This window comes from Bos indicus x Bos taurus, chromosome 26, assembly GCF_003369695.1.
Source record: "Bos indicus x Bos taurus breed Angus x Brahman F1 hybrid chromosome 26, Bos_hybrid_MaternalHap_v2.0, whole genome shotgun sequence".
NCBI classification, from domain to species: domain Eukaryota; kingdom Metazoa; phylum Chordata; class Mammalia; order Artiodactyla; family Bovidae; genus Bos; species Bos indicus x Bos taurus.
In genome coordinates this window covers 7,115,644-7,142,292 of record NC_040101.1, presented here as the reverse complement: position 1 = coordinate 7,142,292, position 26,649 = coordinate 7,115,644, and the positions used below count along the sequence as shown (strand labels likewise).

At 43.0% G+C, this 26,649-nt stretch overlaps 1 long non-coding RNA gene across 1 annotated transcript; it reads right to left on the bottom strand.

Moving 5' to 3' along the window:
* Window positions 1-3,574: 3,574 nt before the first annotated feature.
* LOC113884460 lies at window positions 3,575-25,600 on the bottom strand. The gene is made up of 3 exons (XR_003508875.1): window positions 25,104-25,600; window positions 6,759-6,877; window positions 3,575-5,960 (listed from the first exon to the last, which is right to left on the bottom strand). It is a non-coding gene; the product is annotated as an uncharacterized LOC113884460 (long non-coding RNA).
* Window positions 25,601-26,649: the final 1,049 nt, after the last annotated feature.

Genomic DNA, 26,649 nt, shown 5'->3' with positions numbered 1-26,649 from the left:
TCGTGTCCAACTCTTTGGGCCCCTAAGGACTTATTCGGTCCATGGAATTTTCTAGGCCAGAATATTGGAGTGGGTAGCCATTCCCTTCTCCAGGGGATCTTCTCAACCCAGGGATCGAACCCAGGTCTCCTGCATTGCAGGCGGATATTTTACCAGCTGAGCCACCAGGGAAGCCCAAGAATACTGGAGTGGGTAGCCTATCCCTTCTCCAGAGGATCTTCCTGACCCAGGAATTGAACCGGAGTCTCCTGCATTGCAGGTGATTCTTTACCAGCTGAGGTACCAGGGAAGCCCCTCAAATCCCACTGGTGGGTAATATATTCTGAATTAAAAGAAAATCCCACTTCATTGTGTGTTTGCGCATGCTAAGTCACTTCAGTTGTGTCTGACTCTGTGAGACCCCATGAACTGTAGCCCGCCAGGCTCCTCTGTCCATGGAATTCTCCAGGCAAGAATACTGGAGTGGGTTTCCATTTCTTCCTCCAGGGGTTGAACCTGCGTCTCTTGGGTCTCCTGCATTGGTAGGTAGGTTCTTTACCACTAATGCCACCTGGGAAGCCCCTACAAACCAGCATAACCCATTTCTTATTCTAAACAAGTGAACGAACATTTGTCTTCAGCGCTGAGATGTCAGGGTTAAAGAAAAATAAGAAACCATAAGTCCAAATCTAGGTAAGGCCGACCACACGCATTAGCTGATAACTGCGGGCTATCTGCGTTGTTTTACTTACATCTTTTATTTATTTATTTATTTATTTTTTCCCTCAAGTGGTAGTTTCAGGTAGGCATCTTTGTTTTCATTCCATTGGATTCAGCTTTTCAAAATAGCACCAGAAATATCTCACCAGTTTCCCCAATCACTGGGGGAACCCATAAGAATGATCATTTTCTTTTGTGACATACACGTTAGACCAGGGCAATCTTATTGCTATTAAGCCTGTCTGGGATGGTGGGTGGACTTGCCTTAAGTGAATTAAATGTTGGTCTTGCAGTTCTATCGGACTTCAGACAAACATTCATGATTGAACACTGATTTGCTGGCACTCCTCAAAGCATTGTTCTGCCATCTCAGCATCCCAGCTCTTGCGATCTTTTCCATTTGCTTCTTTATGGATGGGCAAGTCACCTGACACCGGCCGCCTGGATGAGGCTGGCGTTGCAGTTTTGCCATTCTCGTTCGGCTGTCATCTGATGCCTGCCATCACTTGCCAGCCTCACTTACACGTTGCCAATTCTAGGGGGAGAATCAGATCTAATTTGAGCACCATTTTATCTGCTTATTTTACACACAGATGTGAGTACGTCTCTCTATTACATAAGTATTTAAGCTTTCATTCCAACTGTCTTTAAACAGTTACTACAGCAAACATTCCCCACAGTGCCAGAAATACCTTTTCATGGTCCTCATTCTCCAAAGGCTCTCAAAAATAGAATCTTGTGAAATAAAGCAAGACTAGCACAGGTTACCATAAAGTCACCCCAAATCAGCCACATGTCTCTCTGAACTATTACGTATATTCTGAAAGTGTGTGCTGAGAAGTGGTGGGTGGAGGGTGTCTTCTATGTTCTCAGTTTTGGCTCCTCCAAATGAAATATTAATAATATTACTACTGCTACATTTGGCAATGTAAAGAAGCTTCCAGTAATAAGTTGTTTGTATTCATTGCAGGTTAGCGGAACCACAATTTATGTGGTATAATAGGTGTGTATTCCCCAGGTTCATAAATTGATCAGGGAGTTACTGAAACCCTTGAGGATAATTCATTCACCCCAATGAAGCCTCACCAGGAGAAGCACTGCATCAGCAAAACCTTGCTCCCCTGAGTTAGGACTCAGCTGTTTATTTTGTCTGGATGATCCTGGATGCAAATGACTTACTGTTGGTGTCCATGGAGTCAATGGGTATCAAAATGCCATTTTATGGATGCAAAGACTGTGTCTCTGAGTGCATAGAATTTCAGTCTGACCGATGACTGTGGTTATCCTGGTGGGCTTTGTAGAGAGGGCTGCCATGTAATATTGGGGTTTAGAGGCAGGAAGCACCCCACAAAGATGGGGAAGATGAGTTGGCTCAGGCTGCTATAATAAATACCATAGACTGAAGTGCGTGTTAAGTTGCTTCAGTCGTGTTCGACTCTTTGTGACTCCATGGACTGTAGCCTGCCAGGTTCCTCTGTCCATGGGAGTCTCCAGGCAAGAATACGGGGTTGCCATGTTCTCCTCCAGGGAATCTTCCCGACTCCGGGATTGAACCAGCCTCTCTCATGTCTCCTGCATTGGCAGGTAGGTTCTTTACCACCAGTGCCGCATGGGAAGCATAGCCTGAGGAGTCAGGGCTTAAACAACAGACATTTCTTACTCAGAGTTCTGGAGGCTAGAAGTCCAATGTCAGAGTTCTAGCACGGTTGGATTCTGGGGAAGGTCTGCTTCCCAGCTTGTTGATGACCACCTTCTTGGATCCTCAATGGCAGAGACCACACAGTAAGTATTTTCTGTTTTGTGGGCCATACGATCTTGTAGCATTAATCCCAGTCAGGAAGGCTCCACCATCACAACCTAATTATTTCCCAAGAGCTCCACCTCTAAATCTCATCACATCAGAGGTTAGGGCTTCAAGATGTTGATTTTAAGAGAGACACAGACATGCAGTCCGTAACAGAAAGTGATGATTATCGATGCGTTTTTTGAGGGGGAGACTCAGAGGATGACTGATAAAGGACCGGCAGGGGAATGAGGCACGCAGAAGCAGTCACTGTGATGGACTTCGGTGGCTTAGAGCAGTTAGAAGGCTTCCTCACCACACCCTGCCATGCCGAAGGTTCTTTGGAAATTTAAACTGCCCTGTGCTCCATAACCTTTACCTTGCCTTCCCCAAAGTTAAATACTTGAGCTGAAGTTTGTGGTTCTAGGTCTAAAACTGAGGGGGAGAATGTGATTCATGGTTGAGCTTAAACCCTGTGGAGACCCTAGAAGAGAGTTCTGGAAAGCAAGGGCACGCAGGAGGGTAAGAGTGTCACCATCCTCCTTGGCTTGACCCAAGAAGTCTGGCAAACGGAAGCTCTTTGGGTAGAACCACCTTAGGCATCTCTTCACTACATAAGTCACCAGGATTAATAGGATGAGAACCCACTGAAGCCCCTCAGACAAAGCATCTATTCATGGATGGCACCATTGGTTTCACTCTTTGTGAAGGGGTTTTCTTCTACATAAGAAGACTTGCTTCTTCAGGATCATGTGGGATTTGTGCAGAGGTAATGCAGTAGACAGAATTCAGACTCAGAAAATAGTTCCCATCACAACCTGTGCAGGTCTTGACATGCAATAACTCCTGACCCCTGGCTCTTTATTTTCTCCAAGTCCTACAACCAGAGAAGTCAGAAAACTTTTCCTGGAAATGACTAGACAGTAACCTACTTTCAGTTTTGCAGGCTGTCTCGTCTGGCAGCACCTGCTTAATTCTTCTGTTGTAGCTTAAAAGTAGCTACAGACAATATGTAAATTAATAGGCGTGGCTGTTTCAATAAAACTTTATTTACAAAAACAGGAAGAGGGCAGGATTGGGTCTCTGCTGTAGTCTGCTGACTCCTAACCTAAATGATGTTGGCTGGTCAGTTGACTCTGGGAAGAAATCATTCATTTATTTAACAAATGTTTCCTATGCATCTACTCTGTGTCAGAAACTATTCTAGGTGTTTGGGATATATCAGTGAATAACAGCAACGAAAGTCCATACAACTCTGTGCTTTTAGAAAAAACATCTTGGTTGGGGAGAGAGATGGCAAGCCAGTGTGATGGTTCTCTTCTATAAACTTACTCTCCACCTTCTCCACCCCACTCCAGAGATGCCCTGTGCCCTGGTAGCCCACGTGGGCTGTATCAACGCACCGTCTTGCTTCCGACTTCCTCCCATTGCACCCAGCCCATGCGAGGCACAGGCAAGGAGGATTTTTATTCTTCCAGCTTCTCAAATTTTCAGTATAGAAGATCTACTTGGCTGTATATCTGTATACAGATATCCATAGCTGCATACATGTGTGTATTTCTAAGCAGCATAATTGCTCTCAAGAGAACATATTTGAAGCCCAATAGCAGAATGGTTAAGAGTATCAAGTTAGATTGGGAAACTTCTTGGAGCTTCTGTCTGTCTTCTCATGTGTTGAATGAAAATAATAATAAACTGCCAAACTCATAGGGTTGCCATGAGTATGTAATGTGAAAATGCAGGTAATGTGTTTGGCACAGTGCCCAGCCCATAGAAAAGCCTCAGTAAATGATAGCAGTGATCAATATATAATACGTGGTATGTTGCAGGTCATTCTGGTGAGTTACTTTAAATATTGTGCTTACTATGAACACCTTTTGTGTCATGAATAGAGTAGAACTAAGGGCAGGTACATGGATAGAGACTCAGTTGCTTTGGTACAAATATGTCTTTTTTGATCTGTGAAGGGGCCTTTTGGAGACCCCACCACCACCGCCGCCATCACAAAAATCTAACCAATCAAACAAAACCCAGTAGGTTCCCACAGCCGCCAACCCTTAAACCACAACACTCAACTTGAGTCCGCCCCCTGCACTTCTCGGTGGGCGACAGACCAAGGACCATTTCTGAAGTAAATAGTGTCATCTGCTTCGTGTGCAAGACGCTGCGGCGAGAATGAGAATGTGCAGATTCCTGAGTGACTGCTGACCTAGGCAGCTGGTTGGGACTGGAAGGCCAGAGACAAGGCATTGGGGTAGAGACACATGGCTGGATGCATGTGAGGAATACAAGGTGCGATGTCGTTTATATCACACATTAATGCTCACTGAGGGCATTTACTACAGATGAAGAACTGAATAGCAAAGCAGACGACATGACTCAGCCAGTTGACATTAACCAGGCTTCATCACTGACCACCTACAAGGGACAATATGGGCACGTGACTGGAGGGGCCACGATGGCAGAGGTGAGGGCCATGCGTGGGCTCAACAGCAGGGACACCCACCTACTGGAATCGGTCTAACTGTCCCTGCCTCCAAATGCCCAACCTGCGGCAACACAGACCCACCAGAAACCTCTGATATGGCATGATTCCTTGAAGAGATCAACCAGTTGGTTCGTGGCAAATCAAACTAGTTGGGCCCTTGCATTCTGGAATGGCCAATGGTTCATCCGCAAGGGGATAGATACCTACTCCAGGTACGGATTTACCTTTCCTGCCACAGAGGCTCAGCCAGCACTATTAACTGGTGGTTTATGGAATGCCTGATCTGTAGGCATGGAATCACACATACTATACATTCAACCAGGGGACCTACTTCTCAGTGAGGAAGGTGCAGGGTTGAGCCTCTGACCATGGGATCCACAGCTCACATCATACACCGCACTGCCCTGCACCAGCCAGCATCAGTGAGTGCTGCAACAGCCTTCTAAAGGCTGTGCCAGCTCAGAGGCAACACTCTTGAAAGGCTGGTGTGCCAATCTTGGGGACACAGTGTAGGCATTAAATCAGAGGCCTCTCTATGGCTGGCCCTGCCTCTCTAGCAGGGAGAAGGCATGGTGCCTGAATCGAAGGAGTGGAAGCGGGTATGGTCCTGCTTACTGTCATGCCCAACAGCTGACTGGAGGGTCTGTGTTTCCTATCCCCACAGCTCTGTACTCTGCTTAAAAAAAAAGTTCTAACCAGACAAATACTATCGCAGTTGGGTAAGCAAGGTTAAGCTCCACAGTGATGTCATACTTATAGCCTACACCCTTGAAAACAACGTGATGAGAATGACGCTTTACCACTGTCAAAACACACACACCTTCCGGAGATGAGAAGAACATCAGGCTAAGTCCAACAGACAGGCATCCTATGAAACCCTTGACCTAGTACTACTCACAACTGCCAAGGTCATCCCAAATAAGGAAAGTCTTAGACTGTCACAACTCGGAGGGAGACAGGATGACAAGATGTAGAATCCTGGGTAGGATCCTAGAACAGAAGAAGGACATTAGGGAAAAAACTAAGGAAATCTGAATAATTATTTATTATAATTTAGTAGACTATATTTTAATTTGATCATCCTTTAATAAATGAATGTGTTATTATTTAGTTGACAATAGTGGAGGAATGTTGACTTATTAATGGTGACAAGGGAGCCATACTACTGAAAGATGCTGGCAAAGGGGGAGCCTGGGTGTGCGTATATGGGAAATCTGTGTTATCGTCACGATTGTTCTGGAAATCGACAGCTATTCTCAAGTAAGAAGTTTATAAAAGAAAGCTTTTTTTTTGCTCTCAAAGGGAACCCACTCTTTCTGGGGGACACAATAAGGGTCTTACTGGACTAGCAGCTTCAGCTGTTGCCCGGGAACTTTAGACTCCTGTGCCAGGGACCAGCAGATGAGGAATTGCCATCTTGGCAAGGGAAGTACCACCATCAGCAAAAGAAAGGGTATTTCTTTTCCTGTCCTTCTTTTTGATGATGCTTGGGAATTTTGTGCCATGGTGTGAACATCCTGCTCTCTGGGTTCTCTGTTGTCCCTACTTCCCACTTCCAGCAGACCTAGGTCCAAAGATCTGGACCTCCAGCCAGATCTCGGAACCCCGCAGAGCAAGCTTCACGAACTTTCTACAGGCTGCTGTGTCTGGAAGCCACAACTCTTTCAAAACTCAGTGTTTCAAATTCATTTTCTCAAAGAACAATGTTATCTGTGTAAGATATCCCCAGGGTGCCCCTAGGAAACTGTTTAATAAATAATGGTGGAGTAGAATCAGAACTGGACTTACCAGGGTGCTAGGTGAGACGTAGTGGAGTTTGGAGTCGGGTACGAGCTCCAAGCCCAGCTCTGCCAGTCACTCACTATGACCTTGGGCAAGTTGCTTCATATCTCCAAGCCTCAACTTTCCTGTAAATTACATGGGAATTAGCTAACTGTATTTTAATTAAAATATAGTTTAGAGACTGTTTCACAATCTTGTAGTATTAGGTGAGATGGCAAATCCAGACAGGCACTTAATGTTACTTTCTTCTCCTCCTTTAGTCCACCTTCCTGCCAGGCTGGCGGAAGTAATTACTGAGGGCCCCTCCCTTCCTTAAGGGTTTCCCTTGTGGCTCAGCTGGTAAAGAATCCGCCTGCAATGCAGGAGACCCTGGTTCTATTCCTGGGTTGAGAAGATCCACTGGAGAAAGGATAGGCTACCCATTCCAGTATTCTTGGGCTTCCCTTGTGGCTCAGCTGGTAAAGAATCTGCCTGCAATGTGGGAGACCTGGATTCCATCCCTGGGTTGGGAAGATCCCCTGGAGAAGGGAAAGGCTACCCACTCCAGTATACTGGCCTGGAGAATTCCATGGACTGAATAGTCCACGGGGTCGCAGAGAGTCAGACACAACTGAGCCTTCCTTAAATCACTGACGTTTCTTGGTGGTAAGAAAACTAAGAAATTTTCCAGCATTTTCCAGTCTTCCCATCCTCATGGACCTGCAAGAACCTTTAAGTGCAAGGGACAGTTACGGGTGCCGCCCACCTCCTCATTTGCCATTTGTTGGTTCACTGATTCATTCGTTCATTCAGTCAACAAAAATGGTTAACACCCAACTGCATGTTATGTGTCCGATGCATTTCTAGGCAGCATAAGAAGCGGTCAAGAAAAGAGTACGGTGGATCTGGTGGCCAGGCTCTGGACAGTGAGATACTGACCCCTGGACATTTGCTATTATCTGAATGTTTGTGTTCCCACAGATTCTTATATTGAACCCTAACCCCCAAAATGATTAGGAGGTGATTAAGCTGAAGCTCCAATACTTGGGCCACCTGATGTGAAGAGCACTCATTGGAAAAGACCGTGATGTTGGGAAAGACTGAGGGCAGGAGGAGAAGGGGGCAACAGAGGATGAGATGGTTGGATGCATCACTGACTCAATGGACAAGAATTTGAGCAAACTCCAGGAGACAGCAAAGGACTGGGAAGCCTGGCGTGCTGCAGTTCATGGGATCACAAAGAGTTGGACAAGACTTAGCGACTGAACAACAAGAAAGTATCAGCAGATGGGCCTTTGGGAGGTGATTAGTCATGAGAATAAAGCCCTCATGAATGGGATTAGTGCCCTTATAAAAGGGACTCCACAGAGCTCTACAGCCCCATCCACCATGTGAAGACACAGCAACAAATCAGCTGTCTGCAACCTGGAAGAAGGCCTTCACCGCAGCCCAACCATGCGGACTTCCAGCCTCCAGAACTGTGCAAAACAGGTGCTTGTTGCTTGTAAGACACCCAGTCAGGGTTACTTTGTTATAGCCTGAGCAGACTAGGACAACACTCATTGGTGAAAGACAATGTAATTTATTATAGTTGGTTAAGACCAATTATGGGCTTCCTAGTTGACTCAGTGGTAAAGAATCTGCCTGCCAAGGCAGGAGTCACAGTAGATGTGGATTCAGTCCCTGGGTTGGGAAGATCCTCTGGAGGCGAAAACGGCAGCCCACTCCAGTATTCTTGCCTGGAACAATCCCATGGACAGAGGAGCCTGGCAGGCTACAGTCCATGGGGATGCAAAGAGTCGGACTCGACTGAAGGGACTGAGCATGCACGCCAAGACCAATTAAAATCCATTCCCTGGGGCTGGAAGGGGTGTACATTTCCTGATGTCATAGGTTGTCTGCCTGCTGCCTCGGCCCCAAATTGGAGCACTGTCAGCAGGAAAGAAAGAAGGAAATTATTCTGGGGTCAGCTATAGAAGATGTCTGCTTCCTATGTTTAGATGTGGCCTTTTTACTTTCACACTTCTAATTTGAAGTCTCACTTTTTCTTTTACCCTGGGAATATTTTCCCCCATTATTTCTTCAATAGTCTTCTCCTGTCTTTTCTATTCTTTCTTTTCAGAATGCTTCAAAATGAATATTGAATTTACTGGATTCATCCATTATATTTATTAACTTTTCTGCTAAATGCCCTATCTCTCTGTCCATTCTTCAGCTTTGTTTTCAGACCTCCTTGACATCAGTTTCCAACTCTTGTATTTTTTTCTTTTCTTGGGCTGCTTAGTGTGACATGTGGGATCTTAGTTCCCCAACTAGGGATTGAACCCCTGCCCCCTGCTTTGGAAGGGCAGAGTCCCAGCCACTGGACCCTCAGGGAAGCCCCTAACCCTTGTCTTTTTAATTTATTATTTTATTTTATTTCAGAACTATTATATCAGATCAGATCAGATCAGTCACTCAGTCGTGTCCGACTCTTTGCGACCCCATGAATCACAGCATGCCAGGCCTCCTGGTCCATCACCAACTCCCGGAGTTCACTCAGACTCATGTCCATCGGGTCAGTGATGCCATCCAGCCATCTCGTCCTCTGTCATCCCCTTCTCCTCCTGCCTCCAATCCCTCCCAGCATCAGAGTCTTTTCCAAGGAGTCAACTCTTCGCATGAGGTGGCCAAAGTACTGGAGTTTCAGCTTTAGCATCATTCCTTCCAAAGAAATCCCAGGGCTGATCTCCTTCAGAATGGACTGGTTGGATCTCCTTGCAGTCCAAGGGACTCTCAAGAGTCTTCTCCAACACCACAGTTCAAAAGCATCAATTATTTGGCGCTTAGCTTTCTTCACAGTCCAACTCTCACATCCATACATGACCACAGGAAAAACCAAAGCCTTGACTAGATGGACCTTTGTTGGCAAAGTAATGTCTCTGCTTTTCAATATGCTATTCTAGGTTGGTCATAACTTTTCTTCCAAGGAGTAAGCATCTTTTAATTTCATGGCTGCAGTCACCATCTGCAGTGATTTTGGAGCCCCCCAAAATAAAGTCTGACTCTGTTTCCACTGTTTCCCCATCTATTTCCCATGAAGTGGTGGGACTGGATGCCATGATCTTGGTTTTCTGAATATTGAGCTTTAAGCCAACTTTTTCACTCTCCTCTTTCACTTTCACCAAGAGGCTTTTTAGTTCCTCTTCACTTTCTGCCAGAAGGGTGGTGTCATCAGCATTTGAGGTTATTGATATTTCTCCCGGCAATCTTGATTCCCGCTTGTGCTTCTTCCAGCCCAGCGTTTCTCATGATGTACTCTGCATAGAAGTTAAATAAGCAGGGTGACAATATACAGCCTTGACATACTCCTTTTCCTATTTGGAACCAGTCTGTTGTTCCATGTCCAGTTCTAACTGTTGCTTCCTGACCTGCATATAGGTTTCTCAAAAGGCAGGTCAGGTGGTCTAGTATTTCCATCTCATTCAGAATTTTCCACAGTTTATTCTGATCCACACAGTCAAAGGCTTTGGCATAGTCAATAAAGCAGAAATAGATGTTTTTCTGGAACTCTCTTGCTTTTTCGATGATCCAGCAGATGTTGGCAATTTGATCTCTGGTTCCTCTGCCTTTTCTAAAACCAGCTTGAACATCAGGAAGTTCACGGTTCACGTATTGCTGAAGCCTGGCTTGGAGAATTTTGAGCATTACTTTACTAGCATGTGAGATGAGCGCAATTGTGCGGTAGTTTGAGCATTCTTTGGCATTGCCTTTCTTTGGGAGTGGAATGAAAACTGACCTTTTCCAGTCCTGTGGCCACTGCTGAGTTTTCCAAATTTGCTGGCATATTGAGTGCAGCACTTTCACAGCATCATCTTTCAGAATTTGAAATAGCTCTACTGGAATTCCATCACCTCCACTAGCTTTGTTAGTAGTGATGCTTTTTAAGGCCCACTTGACTTCACATTCCAGGATGTCTGGCTCTAGGTGAGTGATCACACCATCATGCTTATCTTGGTCATGAAGCTCTTTTTTGTACAGTTCTTCTGTGTATTCTTGCCACCTCTTCTTAATATCTTCTGCTTCTGTTAGGTCCCCTGGTGGCTCAGATGATAAAGAATCTGCCTGCAATGTGGGAGACTCAGGTTCTATCCCTGAGTTGGGAAGGTCTCTGCAGAAGGAAATGGTAACCTTGCCTGGAGAATTCCATGGATAGAGGAGCCTGGCAGGCTACAGTCCATGAGGTTGCAAAGAGTCAGACACGACTGAAGTGACTTGGCACATGTGTATATATATTTCAGCTTTGGTTCTCTTTTCCTTTTTTACAGCATCTTGTTCTTATTTTAGTGATGCAGTATAATCTTAAATCTCTTCGAGGATATTAGAAAGTTTAAAAAAAAATCCCTTTTCTGTTTCTTGCAGAGTTATTTTTGCTAAGGTCGCTTATTTATCTTTCTCTTTTGTGTTGCAGATACTCCTCAAATGTCTGGTGCGTTTGAAACAGAGGGGATAAAAATGCCTGCTTGGGGGCCTGAGGCTGTGCTTGGGGCTTGCTGCCCTGAAGGTGTAGCATTCTCTAGGGTACAGAGACCTAAGAGTCAGCTTCCATGATGGGACTGCCCACCTGCCAGACTGAGCGCTTTGTTCTGGGCTAAGAGCAGACTCACAAGCTGCCCTTGTTCGCTCTTTCATTGTTCAGTTGCTCAGTCGTGTCCGACCCCATGGACCGCGGCATGCCAGGCTTCCCTGTCCTTCACCATCTCCTGGAGCTTGCTCAACCTCTTGTCCATGGAGTCGGTGATGCCATCTAACCATCTTATCCTCTGTGGTCCCCTTCTCCTCCTGCTGCCTTCAATCTTTCCCAGCATCGGGGTCTTTTCCAGTGAGTCAGCTCTTCACATCAGGTGGCCAAAGTATTAGACCTTCAGCATCAGTCCTTCCAATGAATAATCAGGACTCATTTCCTTTAGGATGGACTGGTTGGATCTCCTTGCAGTCCAAGGGACTCTCAGGAGTCTTCTCCAACACCACAGTTCAAAAGCGTCAGTTCTTCGGTGCTCAACCTTCTTTATGGTCCAACTCTCACATCCATACATGACTACTGGGAAAAACCATAGCTTTGACTATATAGACCTTCGTCAGCAAAGTAGTGTCTCTGTTTTTAATGTGCTGTCTAGGTTGGTCACAGCTTTTCTTCCAAGGAGCAAGCATCTTTTAATTTCACAACTGCAGTCATCATCTTCAGTGATTTTGGAGCCCAGGAAAAAGTCTGTCACTGTTTCCGTTGAATCCTCATCTATTTTCCATGAAGTGATGGGACCAGATGCCGTGATCTTTGTTTTTTGAATTTTGAGTTTTAAGCTAGAATTTTCACTCTCCTCTTTCACATTCATCAAGAGGCTCTTTAGTTCCTCTTTGCTTTCTGCCATAGAGTGGTGTTATCTGCATATCTGAGGTTATTGATATTTCTCTTGGCTACCTTGATTCCAGCTTGTGCTTCATCCATCCTGGCATTTCACATGATGTACTCTGCATATAAAATAAATAAGCAGGGTGACAATATACAGCCTTGATGTACTCCTTTCCCAATTTGGAACCAGTCCATTGTTTCATGTCCAGTTCTAGTTGTTGCTTCTTGACCAGCATACAGGTCACTTTAGATTTTTATTAAATAAATTGACATAGAGAAAATCTCTCCATTTTCTTCCACTTAGATAGGAATGCCTGGCCAACCCCTGATGGGTCTACAGAGAAACATATCTGTGAGTGTGTGTGGGGACTTGACCATTCAGAACAGAGTGTGTGTGTGTGCGTGCGTGTGTGTGGCTGCTCAGTTGCTCAGTCATTTCTGACTCTCCATGCACTTTTCCAGGCAAGGATATTGGAGCAGGTTGCCATTTCCTTCTCTAGGGGATCTTCCCTACCCAGGGATCAAACCAGTCTCTTGTGTCTCATGCATTGGCTGGCAGATTCTTTACTACTGAGCCACCTTCAGAATAGAAAAACAGAACACCGTTCACAAATGTATACTTTCAGCCCAGCTTCTCACTGCTGCTCCCTGGAGGTCCGCAGTTTTCAGGTTTGGGGACTCTGGGTACTTCTACTCCAACGGAACTCTCTTGCCCTTCAGCTTCTGCCTCACTCTGCTCTGTTTCAATAACATTACCTTTACATCATCTAGAAATTCATTTATTTTCTGATGGCTCTTTTCAGTTCTCTTTACTGGTGTGTGATCCTACATTTTAAAACTTTTTCAGTATTCTTTTATTGGGGTCTGAGGAGAAAGGAGAATGCTTGGGTCTCAATCTTGACCTGGAAAACTACTGTGGAGGTGTTTTTTTTTGTGTGTGGGTATAGGTTAATTGCCTACTTTGTTTTTTTTTTTTTTTAATTAAATTGTTGTAAAATACATGTCGTATAAAATTTACTATCTTAACCATTTGAGTGTACAGCTCAGTAGTGTTAAGTACATTTACATTGCTGTGCAAACATCATTACCATCCACCTCCAGAACTCGTGTTTTCATCTTTAAAAAACTGGAATTTCATTCTCCTTAAAGAACAGCTCCCCATTCCCTTCACCACTTCCTGGAAACCACACTTCTATTTCCTGTCTCTATATACTTGACTACTCTAGGTATCTCATATAAGTGGAAATATACAATATTTGTCTCTTTGTAACAGGCTTAATGTTCTCAAGATTCACACATTTTAACACATGCCAGAATTTCCTTCCTTTTAAAGGCTGAATAATATTCCATTTCATGTACATACCACATTCTACTTATTTATGTATTCATCAATAAACACTTGGGTTGCTTCTGCGTTTTTGCTGTTGCGAAGAATGCTGCTTTGAACGTGGGTGTACACATACTTCTGAGTTGTAAAAGGGCTGCTATGCAGGAGGTCCACAGCCAGTCAACTGCAGATTAGATGTAGTGGTGTGCCAGTCCCCTACTGCAATTGGATGAAATTGTCACCATCATCACATTGTCATCTATGTAAGACTAGTGTCTGGAGGTTTACTTGATGTATCTTTTCTAGGTCCATCATCATAACTCCCAGGGTGGCTAATGCAGATAGCATTATTTCTGCATTATAGTTGAAGAGTTAGAGCTACAGAGAGGTTAAGTGACTTGCCTAAGCTGGTGAGCAATACAGATAAAACTACTGAAAAATTCTGTCAGCCTGAAAGACCTTGTTGAGTTGTTGTATCTGCACAGCCTCTGTCGATGTAGACACAGCCATGGACTGATTGTCTCTAATCTAGTAAATTTAATGCAACTTTTCCTAACTGATAAGACAGGTTGACATAGTAAATTTCATGTGAAAAGAAGAAATCTGTCTGAAGCTCTGCCAGTTAAAATAAGACAGAATATCAGATATGATTTAACTATTAAAATGATACAGATTAATTTCTTTTTCCTTTTCATAGAGGGGAACAAGGTAAATGCTTGTGGGTTGTTGGAATTGTGTTTCCCGTTTGTGTATTCCTTCAAAAAGTGAACATTATGTTGTTTATTCATCTGTTAATGACAGCTGATTATCAAACCATAAATATACATGTTGAATCTAATGGTTTGTGAACGTGAAGCATCAGACAGTAATATCGGTGGATATTTAGGGAAGTCTAAGGCTTCATCCCAACCACTATCTAGCTTGTCAGTTTCCTGTGGAATTATCTGATTCTATGTGCTGTCAGCCAAATCAAGTGTTAGTCAGAAAGCAGAATTCCTTCCCCCACCTTTATTGCTATTTTTTTCTTCCTGTCAGTAAACAGATTAAAAAAAGAAAGAAACAACTCTCTTGTGTAATCTAGGCTATAGATATCACATTTTTTTTCTATTTCTTTTGGAAAAAAGCAAATGTGATTACTTAAGTCTTTCCATTCTCAAATAATTTCAGGAACATTAGTAAATACATATGCACCCAATATCTTTGTACCATATATAGGAGAAAAAGAACAGATAGGAAGATGCTAACTCAAATTAAAGAGGCTTCATCCTTCAGCCCTAAAGTCCCGTGGTACTTATTTAAAATTAAAAAATATTTAGCCACGAGCGGTTTGCTCCCTTAATGCCAAGATACATTCATTTACTTTCTAAGCAGAGCCAGAGTATCCTGGTGTTTAAGTTCCGATGGTATACTAATATGTGCCAGAGAAAGACACACCATTCCCCAGGGTACGACCAGGAGCCTCTGAGACCTTTTCTTAGAACGTCTTCATTCTTCCTTTAACCCAGTACACAGTGAAAGGCACCCACTAGTGCCAGGCCTGCACTCAGCCCTGGGGAATAGAAGTCTGTGCTGGAGGTTCTTGAGGCTGGTAGGATGGAAGGTAACGTGGCAGAGAGGACAGGGCTTGCGCAGAATCCTGTACTTAACTGCGGAGGGCGTGGCCTTAACCTCTGCAAGTCCTTCTTTGGCAGGGATGGGAACGCACACCCAAGGAGCTGGGAGATGAAGTGGTTTACCCATAGCTGGCTCAAGGAACAGAGCTGCAGCACTGAGGAAACTCCTGGCTTATTTCCGCTTCTTTTACCTCCCGACTCCCTTCAATGGGACCTCTACTCGACACACTCTACCAACAACGCTTTCTCACCTTCCTCCATTTTTGCTGCTGCGTTGGACCCTACTGACCCTCAAAAGCTTGCTTTCCCTTCTGTCAACACTGTCCTGGTCTCTTATTTCTCTGGTCTCTTCTCTTCTGGGGCCCTTGCACTTTCTTTTCTTTCTCAAATAGTGGATTTTCATGAAGTCTCTGCTTATGTATCCCTTCATAATAGTGCTCTTTCAGCATCAACCATCTCTTCAAAGAGGGGCTTCCCAGGTGGCCCTAGTGGTAAAAGAACCTGTCTGCCAACGCAGGAGACATAAGAGACTCGGGAAGATCCTTGGGTCGGGAAGACCCTCTGGAGTAGGAAATGGCAACCCACTCCAGTGTTCCTGCCTGGAGAGTCCCGAGGACAGAGGAGCCTGGTGGGCTACAGTCCATGACCCTTTCACTTTCCTCACTCTGAAGCCCCCAAATTGACATCTGTTATTTTCATATCCAGACCTGTAGTTTGAATTTTCAACTAAATAGCCAACTTGGATGTTTACCTTCTACTCAAAATCTCTATTGTTATATATATTATCTCTCACCCAAACCAACTTCCCTAGTAGGACTTTCTATTTCCCCCACCCCCTCTGTCGGTAGCATCATTTCTCAATTATCTGCAAAGGAAATATTAGAGTCAAATATATATTTTTTCTTTAATTGATTTTTCATTTACTTATACAATTTTTTAATGGGCTCTTCTTTCAAAACTTTTCTCAGCAGGAAAGCATTAGACACAGTCACAAAAGACAATAACAATTTTTAAAACCTATAACTAAATAAGCCTATAAACATAAAGCAGTGTATATAGCATGACCCCCATTTCGTTTTAGCAGTACAGCTCTCCCCTCTGCCAGTCTAACCCATCTACAAATGTGCATAAAAGTGAACTGAGAGGGACCTCCCTGCTGGTCCAGTGGTTAAGAATCTGCCTTGTAACACAAGTGATGCAGGTTTGATTCCTGGTCTGGGAACTAAGATCCCACAGACCGTGGAGCAACTAAGCCCAGGTGCCCAACCGAGACTTAGGCAGCAAGATGAATAAATAAAATAAACATTTAAAAAAAGTAGGCTGAAAGAATGTTTGGAAAATGTCAACAGTAATAGTAACTAAGTCTCAGTAATGGGATTATGAGGGAATTTTACTTTCTTTTTTGTTTCATTTTCTTTATTTTTTGGACTTTTGATGCATAGAATAGGATTAATTTTAAGCCTTAGTTTAAGGTACACACTCAAAATTAGTCCCTCTTATTTGCTCTTTTGTTTACTTATTCGATGATTGCAATCAGCATCTGTGCCCACTATCTAATCCAAACTGTCAAACAATAACATAAGCTTACATTTCCTGTGTGCTGGGCCCCTATCCCCAATATCTCCTGGGTCCTACCAGCAAGGCCTAAGGGATCCCACTGGTTCCACATTGTGTCCAACATGTGGGATGTCAGGCTTCTCAATTTTTGCCAATTGAATGGGAATAAAATAGCATTTTATTGTTGTCTTGGCTTGCACTTCCTCAGTACTAACAAAATTGCATAATTCGTTGTGTATTTCTAGGTTGTATCTTTTCCCTCCTCTGCGAATTTATGGGCTTATGGCTTTTCCATTTTTCAAATAGTTAGTTTGTTTTTGTCATATTGATTTGTAGGAATAAGACAAGGCTGCCCGCTAATGCCACTGCTATTCAATACTTTCCTGGAGGTCCCTGTCAAAGAATAATAAAGACATGAAAAATAAAGACATTTGGGCTGGAAAGGAAGAAATATATGACTTTCGTTATTTGTAGATAACATTACTGAGTACATAGAACATCCAAAATAATCCACACGTTTTTAGAATTAAAGGTGACTTTAGCAAGGCAACTGAATATGAAATCAAAACACAAACGTCGGTGGCATTTCTATATACTAGCAATAAAACTAGAAAATGTAATATTAAGAAGCTCATCATTGTAATAGCAAGACAATGCTATACAATACCTACGATTAAACCCATAAAAGACACCAGATGAAATCTTAAAATTATGAAATTCTTCAATGAGACACATTTAGAAGATCTAAATAAACTGAGAGAAATTTTACATTTGGGAATAGAATTTTCATCCCCACCCCCCCACAATCAGCACAACACTCTTCCGTATTTTCTGTGAAACTTGAGAAACGTATTCTATTTATGTGGAATAGCAAGAACACCAGGAGTATTAATAGGATTTTTCAGAAGAGAAGAGAGAGTAAGGTACACTCACCCTAACAGATCTCAAGTCTCCTTCTACACACATGGTAATTAAGATGGTGGCATTGGCGCAGGGAAAGGCAAACTGTGAGTGGAAGCGGATGGAGAGACCAAGAACAGACGTGGGGCTTTGAAACACAGCAGAGGTGCCATGAGGACTCACGGGGAAAAGAGACGGCTCAATAAAGGAAGCTAAGAAACTGTTTATCCACGTGAAACACCAACTGGGTCTCTATAAATGCCAAAAGAATTAAAGTCTTAACTGTCATAAGTGAAACTTCTAAAATACAGGTGAATATCACTCTGATCTTGAGCTACAACAGACTTCTTAAACAAAACCCAAACAAGCTAATCACAACACAAAAGATGGATAAATTTGGCCAAATGAAAATGAAAGCCTTCTTTTTCTTTTTTTTTCTTAATAAAAAACACTTAAAAAAGTGAAATAGCCAACAAACTGAAAAATACCTGTGAAAAAGATAATGATATGTGTCAAGAAATATGAAAAACTCCTACAATGTCTTTAAAAAAGATAATAAACCCAATAGAAACATGTTTTTACATTTTCATAGCAAAAAGCTTCTACTTGTGTAATAAAAATACATATTTTAATGATAATTTAAAAAGAAGTCTTATCTATGGTCATATGCTCTCTCTTCATTTGGTTATTCTTTAATGTCTCTCATTAAAAGACTTTTTAATGTTTTTCATGTTTAGATCTTGTATATTTATGGCAGATTTCCTGTTAAAGATATAAAAGAAAAAGAGACCTAATGTTAAAACAATTAATATTGAAATAGTCCTTATGACCCAATAAGAAAAGTACTCAACAAAGCAGAATAACAGGTGAAGGGCAAGAACCTGATGAAAGAAAAATACAAATGGAGAATAAATATAAAATGTTTTGTGCTACTAACAATCAAATAAAATAATGAAATAACACTTCCACTTCCAAAGAGTCCAAGGATGATTATGGCCAGACAAGCAAGACAGTCATTCTCATCTACTGAAGCTGGGTGTGTGGAATAATTCAATATTTCTGGGAAGCAGTTTGTTAGTATGCATCAAAAGCCTTTAAAATGTTCATAATTTTTAACCAAGTAAGCCAATTTAAAAATCCATGCTAGAAGCAGAGATATAGTCAAAAATTATAAATAACAATTTTTACTATACTATGGTATCACTGATTCAGTGGACATGAATCTGGGCAAGCTCTGTGAGGTGGAGGACAGGGAAGCCTGGCATGCTGCAGTCCATGGGGTCACAGAGTGGGATACTTAGCGACTGAACAGCAGTATATAGCAACACTATACTATTACTTGTAATAGCACAAGACTGGAAACAAAAGTACAAAAAGTGAAATAAAATGAATTCCATTCATTGGATGGACTGTTGTACAAACTTCCATTTTTTTTTCATGCTGAAACAAGCTCCTAAAATCATGTAATAATAAAACAATCACATGATACCAATTTTTACCTGTAAGATTAAAGATTGATAATACTAAGTGATGAGAAGGATATAATGAAACACGCAGCATCAATTTGGGTATACGTTCTACGGCATAGCTTTTTTGGTGGGAAATCTGGCAGCACTAATTAGATTTTAAATGTATAATAATTCCAGCAATTTTACTTTTGAAAAATTTTCCATAAATATATTTGTGTAAGAGTACAGAGACTTTTTAAAAATGATTTCCACCAGACTGTAATTTGAAACACTCTAAATGCTTATCAGTAGATGACTAGTTAAATAAATTGAGGAATGGCTGCCCACTCCGATATTCTTGCCTGAGAATTCCATGGACAGAGGAGCCTGATGGGTTACATACAGTCCTTGGGGTCACAAAGAGTTTGATATGACTGAGCACAAAACAGCACACTTGTTACTGTAACCACGTAATTTAATTGAATGTCAAATGAACTGATGAAATGTAGGAGCAGAGAAAAATACATGTCTGTAAACTATGAGTTGAATGCCATTGAAAAGATTCAACATAGAGAAGTCACTGAAAAGTTGCTATAGAATTAGGAGTGGTCAAGACAACGGCTGTCTTATCCCTGGTGGCTCAGATGGTAAAGAATCTGCCTGCAGTGCAAGAGAGCTGCACTTGATCCCTGGGTCAGGAACATCCCCTGGAGAAGAGAATGGCTACCCACTCCAGTGTTCTTGCCTGGAGAATTCCACAGACTGAGGAAGCTCGTGGGCTACATACAGTCCATGGAGTAATGTCTGACAAAGAGTCGGACACCTCATGGCAACTAACACTTTCACTTTCAAGATAAGGATCAAAGAATCAATAATTGAAAACGAAAAATAGAATATTGTTCAAAAAGATTATTTGCGAATATCTTTTAGTTCTTGCTCCATTATAAAGTATTTCAAAATAAAAACATATGACAATGTATTAACTGTGTGATCGGGAGGTGGGAGGGGGGTTCAGGATGGGGAACACGTGTACACCCGTGGCAGATTCATGTTGATGTATGGCAAAACCAATACAATATTGTAAAGTAATTAGCCTCCAATTAAAATAAATAAATTTAAATTTAAAAAAAAGTACAGCTGACATTACACTTAAAGGGGTGTTGTATGTATAATATTGTCAAATATGTATACATTTGTTTTAACTTAAATGTAGAGTTTAAGATACTTACAAATTTTTTTCTGGTTCCCTGCTTGCACTATTTTGATCAACTGACCTGCCCTTATCTGATTGAATGAGAGCGCTTCCATAAAGCACTTCCCACTGCTCCCTACCTGGCATAAAGCTGGAAACTAGAAATTCCAGTGAGGACTCCTCAATGTCTTAGATAGTATTTTGTTATTAAAAATGTCAATTAAATGTTTTAAATTGACAGCAATGTATAAAATGCACAACTCTGTGCAATCTATTAGAATCGTCACTGTATGATGTACCCCCAAGTACATACAGAAGGAAATCTAAATCCTTGGTGTGGCATTCAAGGGTTATCTCTGATGTGATCAACATCTGTGCGTCACTCCCTGTCACTTCATTCTTCTCCCCTTCATATCCCTTGAATCACACATGAATTATATTTCCTAATTATGCAACATGTACCTTTTTAAATGAGCTCTTTCCTCTGATTATCCATCTAGAGACTCCTATTTATCCTTTAAAGCCCAGCCCAAATATCCCATTCCAGGGAAGTCTTTCCCCAATCTCTCCTTTATTCTAATAGCTCTTTGTGCATGGTCTTTGATAGTACACGTCAGACTGCTTTGGTTTCAGTGGAACCCATAGAAACTTAGCTTCCAATGTCCAGGACATTTAAAAATTTTCACCACATTTTACTTTACCATTTTACCATAGGTTTGTTCCAGTTCTAACACCTGGAGAGGCTTAGTGACATTGTTGAAAAATATGAATTAATCAATGGATACTTGTGACATCTTATCTTTTTGATACTTCTTACTCAACCACTTGTAGACATAAGAGCGACTATAAATATAAATACTGGAGTGGGTAGCCTTTCCCTTCTCCAGGAGATCTTCCCAACCCAGGGGTTGAACCCAGGTCTCCCACATTGCAGGGGGATTCTTCACCAGCTGAGCCACTAGGAAAGCCCAAGAATACTGGAGTGGGTAGCCTATCCCTTCTCTAGCGGACCTTCTCGACCCAGGAATAGAACCAGGGTCTCCTGCATTGCAGGAGGATTATTTACCAACTGAGCTATGAGGGAAGCCCCAAATATAAATAACTTAAAAGCATATTTTGTCTTGAATTACATCACTCACTCTCCTAAATGCTCAGTAATCTCTTTTGTATTCATAAGGTCATCCTTGTTCTAAAAACTGTCTTAAAAATAAGAATGAAACTCAAATTGTTGAAAGATAAGTAGTTTTACTAAATATGATAGCTCTGGCATTTTACAGATTCATCAGTGAAACTTCTTAATGGAGACAATGTGTGATCCTCAGTTTCCCCAGCTGCAAAATAGGGCAATAATAGAACTGGCATCTGAGGGTCTTGGGAAGTTTCAAGAGATCATTTACATAAAGTATCCAAACACAGCAGAGACCCAAGAAATGAACTGCTTACACTTTTTGTTAAACTGAATTTAAAACACTTAAAAACTGTATAGCTGTAGAGACCGGAGCCAACTACATGTATAACCTAGGACCCAGGAGTCCCACTCCTAGGTATTTTCCTGCTAGAAAAGGTCACACAGGTGCATCAAAAGACACAACAAGAATGCTGACGGCATCTGTATTCATCATCGTCCCAAACTGGAAACAATCCAGATGTCAGTATTAGAATAGATAAACGCACTGTTACAGTCACAGAATAGAATACTATCCAGCAAGGAGAATAAAGAGCTGCGACACGAAAAACGTGGTTGAATCTCATCAGCACAATGTCAGGGAAAGAAGTCAGACGGGAAAGCGCATGTGCAGCATATCCAGGTGATACAGACTTGATCAAGCAAACCATCCTGCAGTGATAGAAATCATGAGCAGTCAGCCTTGGGGGGCAGAACCTGGGGGATGTGAAGGGGCTCTGGGATGCTGTGATGGTCCAGATCTTGAACCAGATGCTTACCTGGGTGTGCCCACCTTGTCAAACTTCATAAAGCTATTTATGACCCGTGTGCTTTCCTGCATGATGTCACACTTCAGTAAGAAGCTTAATTAAAATGACAAAAGACAGGGCTTCCCTGGTGGCTCAGTGGTTAAGAACCTGCCTGCCAATGCAGGAGACATGGGTTTGATCCTTGATCAGGGAAGATCCTACATGCTGCGGAGCAACTAAGCCCTTGCACCACACTTCTGAGGCTGTGCTCTTGAGCCAGCTCTGCAACGAGAAGCCATGGCAACTAGAGAGCAGTCCTTGCTGGCCACAGGTAGAGAAAAGCCCTCTCCAGCAATGAAGACCCAACACACCAAATAAATAAAAATTTAAAAAACTAACTTAAAAGACAAAAGACAAAACTGGTTGGGTGATTGGAAGGATGGATTTGACAAACACAGTGATTAGGAATTTATGATCTTCGAACGTGTAGCAGAGATGCAGGGAAGCAGTTAAGGGAACCATCAAGAACATATCCCCAAGTCTCTATGTGAATCTAGGGATGAAAACAAAACTGCTGACAGTAATGACTTATTTTCTGTTGTCTTCTTTTCTGGATGACACAGCAAAGATGCTTTCACCAGATGAGATGGGAGAGTAGTCATCTGGGAAAATAAATAATAATCTAAACTTCACACTGTCCATCAGGATAAATTATAAATGAATTGAAGATTTATACGCAAAATAGAAAACTGTAAGTTTACTGCAAGAGAAATGAGAATTCCTTTTTAATCTTGGAGTGGACAAGGCTTTTCTAACCATGACAAAAGCAAGAAAACATGGATAAATTTGACAGCACAATAGTGAAAGTCTTCTACGGCAAAACAACCACAACCATACCATATATAAAAAAGAAAGCAAACAAAAAACTTATAAAGTAAAGCCAACAGACAAATAAAAACTGGACAGATAAACTGTCATTCATGCCATAGGAAGAAGACAAAGAGCTCCTAACTACTGATAAGGAAAAAAAAACCCAAACTAAAATCTCAGTTGAAAAATAGGCAAGCGATATGAACAAATAGAAAAAGAAATACAAATTTTTCTTAAACATATGAAAAGATGCTTATCTTCTCTCAAAATAAGAGAAGGGCAAATAAAAATGGAGATGCTATTTTTCACTTATTTTTGTTGTTGTTGCTGTTCAATCCCTAAGTCATGTCTTGACTCTTTTTGACCCTATGGACTGCAACATGCCAGGCTCCTCTCACCTCCACTGTCTCCCAGAGTTTGCTCAAATTCATGTCCATTAAGTTGATGGTGATGATATCCAACCATCTCATCCTCTGTCATCCCCTTCTCCTCCTGCCCTCAATCTTTCCCAGAATCAGGGTCTTCTCCAATGAGTCAGTTCTTTGCATCAGGTGGCCAAAGTATAAGCTTCAGCTTCAGCATTGGCACTCCAATGAATATTCAGGGTTGATTTCCTTTAGGATTGACTGGTTTGATTTCCTTGCAGTCCAAGGGATTTTCAAGAGTCTTCTCTGGCACCACAATTCAAAAGCATCAATTCTTTGGTGCTCAGCCTTCTTTATGGTCCAACTCTCACATCCGTACATGACTACTGGAAAAACCATAACTGATTATACGGACCTTCGTTGGCAAAGTAATGTCTCTGCTTTTTAATATGCTGTCTAGGTTTGCCATAGCTTTTCTTCCAAGGAGCAGTTTCCCTAATTACCTTTACACATTAAAAGGTGTTCGATCTTCGTGAATGTGTTAGCTATTTAAATAATTTAAAACAAATCAGGTGTCACATGTTAGCTTGCACTGGTATGGTTTGAGGTAGAATGCCTTGCCTTTTCTTAAGCTGGTGATCTTGCAAAGGAAAATAGAATTTATGTTCTTTTGTGGTTGGCATCTTTCCATTAATAAAAGATGAGGTAGAAGTCATATACTAATCCAGGACTCATGTTTTCCTACAATGGTGTTTAGTGAAATAAAGGGATTTAAACGTGTGGTCCAACCTACTTTTGAGACTCATCTTAAAAAAGAAGTTTGGAAGTCTAGAACTGAGCAAACAGAACTACAGAAAGGGTTTTTTGGATTCCTCATTTGTAGCTGCGACAGCAGAGACAAAGAAGTGGTGAGCTGCAGGGTTTGGTGAAAAATTCAGTACATGCCAATTTTATCAGATTGCCTGGATCTTTCAAACAGAAGGAGCCTTTAGGTAAAGCTAATTCTCAACAAAGTAACATGATTTTTAAAATTTTATTTTGTCCAACTCAACAGAGAAGTATGACTCAACTCACAGACCATCCATGTCTAAACTCCACAGACTCTTTAGGGCAACTGGTGAGCTACCTCTTCATGCAAGTACCTTCTGAGTGAATAACTGAGTGAACTGAGGCTTTGTGTCTTAGAAGCACTTGCACCAGGCAGCCGGCAGGGTAAAAAGAAATTAAGATGCATGTGGCCAGTGGACCAGCTTGATCAGCGGCTCTCCTTTAATTAAAGAGAACGTGAGGTGAAGTCGTCGTCTGCAAGTTACAGACTTTGAGAAATTGTCTCAATAAAGGAGAACTTCATTTGGCCTTAGGTAAAAGCCAATCAATAAATTAGTTGGCTGAGGGCAGAGACGTGAAGAGAGAGAAAATAAAGGTCAGGCGAGGGGTCTGTGCAAAAACAGGGTGGTGGGTGAAGAATCAAGGCGCGGGGTGGGGTGGGGGTGGTGGGGGTCGTGGGCACACAGCAATCTACAAAAGGGAACAAAATAAGAAGGGGAGGAAAAGCCGCTCCGTCTGCAGTGTGCATTTCCCTGTGATGTATAAACTAGCCGATGCTCGTTAGCGGTGCTTAGACTTCGGGGAGGCAGACCGTGCGGGAAGGACCCTCCCAACCCCATCACCTATTCCCCGCATGTAATTGTTTTCATTAGAACGGAGGAGAGAGCCATTAGCAGCCACCGTTTTCGAGGTGTCCCGGGCCCTGTTTTTTTTTTTTTTTTTTTTTCTGCTCTGAGCGGTTGCTGATACCTGGTTCTGAGGGGTGTCCTGGCCGAGTCCGGATGGACCCCACCGCACCGGTGGGGCGGGGAGCGATGCGCTCCATCACCTGGCGGCGGGCGGGCGAGCGAGCAGTCGCCGCGAGGGCTCCCCGCTGGCCTTGTAAAGCCTGAGTCATGGTGACAGGTTTCTTTCCATCACCGTGTACGCCGCGCCTTCCCGGCTGCATTACCATTACTTAGCATCCTTCCGCCGTCCAAAAGCACTTCCCCGCGGTTTGTTAGTTATTTCTCACCCTCCTGAGGTTCGCGGTTCTCATTCGCTGTCTTGAGGGGAGGAGAGGACTCTGTCTCAGGCTGCTGCCCCCGCAAGCCCTCCTGGGCAGGGTGCGGGGGATGGGGGGGGGCGGTGCCTGGCTTTCCTCGGAAGGGCCCTCCCACCTTTGGAGGTGGCACCTGTCAGGTGAGTGCCGCAGGGCTTGAAGGATGGGGCCTGACCTCTGGCTCTCTCTCCCCCGTTATTCCAGTTTATGACCGTGGGCAAATCTTTCAGGCTCTTTTGTGTGTCTTGAGCTACAAAAGAGACAAATGATGGTGGCCCCTTTGTTCCCCATAGCCATGTATGGCCAGATCTTTTGTTTTCCCTAAAATAAGAAGTTGGAAAGACCAAATACGATAATCAAGAAGAAAATTCACTGTGCTCCAGAGAAGGGCTCCTTTCTGTGCTCTTTTGGTCACCTGCTTCCTTTACTGAAAGGCCAGCCTCTGGGGAGGTGTCCCCACCACCCCCTGCCCCAACTCTCCAATGGCTCCTGCTTCACACAAAGTCAAAATGGAAGTGGCCTGGGGCTCACAGGGGCCTGCCCTCTCTCCCTGTCTCACAGCTGTGGCCTCTGGGCCCCACGTCCCACCCCCTCCTCTCTCTGGCTCCAGCCACACCCACCTCCTTGCGCTTCCCAAGCCCACCTGCAGGGCCCCTCCTTGTAGACACCTGTACCTTCACCTTCATCTCAGCACTTACTGGTTCTCAAAGCTGCACGCTCCCTCCCCTCCTGGGCTTGGCTCAGGCGTCACCCTCTCCAGGAGGCCCTCCCTGACCACCCTTGGCACCTCTGCCCTATTTCCTCCATTGCGCTTACACCAGATGATGTGCTCAGCGTCCCCTCCACGGGTTTGCTCGTGTTTGTCTCCCCAGACCAGACGGGGAGCCCCTTGAGGGTGAGGAGTTTGCTTTCTTCCTTTTGGCATCTTCATATGTTCATTGGTGCCTAGCACATGGTAGACAATAATTATTCACTTACTGAATAAATGAATATAGCTTGATTGTAGCAATTAATAATAATAACAAACTAGTATCAAGCATTTGTATTTGTTGTCGTTGATTTGCTCAGTTGTGTCTGACTCTTTGTGAACCCATGGACTGCAGCACGCCAGGCTTCCCTGTCCCTCAGTATCTCCCAGAGCCTGCTCAAACTCATATCCATTGAGTCGGTGATACCATCCAGCCACCTCACCCTCTGCTGCCCGCTTCTCCTCCTGCCCTCAATCTTTCCCAGCATCAGCGCCCTTTCCAGTGA